The sequence below is a fragment of the Micropterus dolomieu genome, linkage group LG23, assembly GCF_021292245.1.
Source record: "Micropterus dolomieu isolate WLL.071019.BEF.003 ecotype Adirondacks linkage group LG23, ASM2129224v1, whole genome shotgun sequence".
NCBI lineage: Eukaryota > Metazoa > Chordata > Actinopteri > Centrarchiformes > Centrarchidae > Micropterus > Micropterus dolomieu.
The window spans coordinates 12919141-12921993 of record NC_060172.1 but is presented as its reverse complement, the minus strand read 5'-3'; the positions used below and the strand labels follow the sequence as shown (position 1 = coordinate 12921993).

Genomic DNA, 2853 nt, shown 5'->3' with positions numbered 1-2853 from the left:
ATTGACTTTAAAATTCTATTGATCACTTTTAAAGCTCTTCATGGCCTCTCGCCTTGTTATATTTCTGACCTTTTAGTCCCATACGCACCAGCACGTACCTTGAGATCCTCGGGCAGAGGTGTGTTGTCTGTTCCAGAGTCTCGACTGAAAACTAAAGGGGACAGAGCGTTTGCAGTCAGGGCCCCGAGGCTCTGGAACAGCCTGCCTGAGGAAATCAGGTCAGCTGAGTCAGTGAACTCTTTTAAGTCCCTTCTTAAAACATACTTTTATAGGAGAGCCTTTCCCGATCTTATTTGACTTTATTTTATCCCTTTTATTTTATTGTATTTTACTAATTTTATATTAATTTTTCATGCTCTTATCTTGTTTGTTTTTTTTTGTATTATTCTTTACACTTGTTAAAGCACTTTGTAACTTGTTTTTGAAAAGTGCTCTACAAATAAGGATTATTATATTATTATTATTATTATTATTATTAGTGTGTCTACTACTACAGTACTAGGAACTTGACACCACTGAGATACCAACACCACTTTGACCTCCGCGCCTACCAATATTGATACTAAGTGATCTGCTTCTACTATGATCGTCATGTTCTGTCTGCTTTTAATCTCAGTAACTGCTATCATAATCAGCCAGTGCTGAGTAATCACAATGCAAATTCTGATATAGTGACTAATAATAAATCCATCTAGCCTCAGCCTCTTTACCGTGATTACCCTTTAGTCACTGGCTTAAACTTAGCATCAATATATGGATGAACTTATTCATAGAGTGCGTCTCCTTCGACAACAACACATGGAGATTAGCTTTAGACGCAACAAAACCAGCTTTTAGACGTTGTTGGGACAGTCACATCATTGTCATCACAGTTACCTACTGTAACCCATCCACCATTTTGTCCCTGAGCAAGACACTTAACCCCTACTTGCTCCAGAGTTGTGCGACCTCTGACATATATAGCAATTGTAAGTCGCTTTGGATAAAAGCATCAGCTAAATGAATAAATGTAAGTCAAAATGTGGCAAAATGTGGCTAAATGTTCCTAAATGAATACATAAAACATGTTATATTTTATGTGTTTATTAAATTCTTCATATCTGGTTCCTAGAAACCAGAGAGCTACTCAGTTGTGTATTTTCATTAAAAATAGTAAAGAAATTTGATCTTGATAAATCAAAAAAATATTACTAGTACTTTGTAGCTCGTATAGGTGAGTAAACACACTTGCGAGAACACACAGGCATGACCCTCAGTGTTACTGATCTGACCAAAGTCCTCTCACTGTGTTTAATTAACAGATGTTGATGTGAACTGGAAAGATAAAGACTGACATTATTGATAGCCAGGGCTGAAAGGTTACTCTCAAAATGTAAACAGATTATTGATTACCTTTCAAAGATTATAACCAGGAACAGAGTGCACAGCAAGTTCCCGTTCATTGATGGAATAAAAGTAGTTTGCTTTATATCAATAATCCATTAATCCTGCAGTTAACAGACATCATGTTCAGGTATAAGTATTGGCTTTATCACCTTTTTATGGGGTGACATACATTTTCATAACATTTCAGTTTTGTCACAGTCAGTCAAGATGGTGACAGTCATCATTATGTCACCTACGAAGCTACTCTGCTGAGTCATCATGTGTTGGCTTTCCATGGTCAGTCACTCTGAGCCGAGATACCAAAGCTCTGGCCCCGTTTCAGAAAGTGGCTTTAGTGAAAACTCTGGCCTGTGATGAGGGGAAACTCTGGGTTATCTGTTTCAGAGACCGAGATCAGATAAATCCTAAGCGAGTAACTACAACAACTTACGGCGTGAAGCTAACCTGCTCGGGAGGAGGTTTTCTTCAATAAACTCTGAGTTTCTCTCTGACTCTTCTCCTCCTGAAGCAGCTGTCTGAAACACTGTTTCATTTCCTCATTGATATAGTCGATATCAAAGCACATTTACAGAAGTTTACGTCTTTAGAAACATTGGAATTCCGGTTAGATATTAGTTTGTTACCTAAACATAATCTTTAACATGACCACGTTTATGACCAACGTGTCATCAATTTAAAGATAGAGACAGGGATTTCTGAACATTCATCCTCAGCTCAGAATAAAATCTATACGCGTCACTGTCCTTTATAACACTGTGATTCTGTGAACATTACGGTAGCTGTCAGGTTGTCAGCAGTTGCACTGAAACATTTACGTAGGGCTACATTACTGCAGTAATCACTGTCCAAATCAGTATGAAGCTGTATCTGATCATCTGTCATGTTGTGATTGGTCACACTGATGGAACATTCCTATCATAGTTTTCTTGTTGGAGATAATCTGAATATTTCTGAGTGGGAATGACTACTAAATGTAGTTTAACAGTGAGTTTTTCGCTGCAGATAGTCTTAATCTATTTTGACTAATTTATTAAATGAAAAACTAGCAAGATTTTAAACCTAAATTAGATGTCTATAAATTTACAGTCAGTATCAACCGAGACGTTTTTCAGAAGGAAATCCTAAAAATAATTATTGTCTTCAGGTTTTACTGCCGGCACTGTAACCCGTCAGGTTACAGCTGAATAAATGTATTTAGAAATTGTATTTAACATACACAAGGATTCTAGCACTTTGTCATTTATTAAGTAAATTCAAGTCTGGTAAAATCTGAATATGTGGGCTACGCTGAAAAAAAATGTAATGGTTCTAACTTACATTGAATGATCCACTTTGGCATGCATTCATATTTTTAGCCACAATGGAGTAAAATAGAGGCTCTGCTCTTTATTTACCCATTGCAATGGTGAATCATAGTATGGGAGCTCTATTGATTTATGGAAATTTTTTTTTTTTTTTTCATTCCCC

General features: G+C 36.6%; 1 protein-coding gene across 1 annotated transcript in view; it reads left to right on the top strand.

The window, feature by feature from the left end:
* faxdc2 (fatty acid hydroxylase domain containing 2) overlaps nucleotides 1-2853 on the top strand; it is an 18152-nt gene that overhangs the window by 7205 nt on the left and 8094 nt on the right. The window lies entirely within an intron of this gene.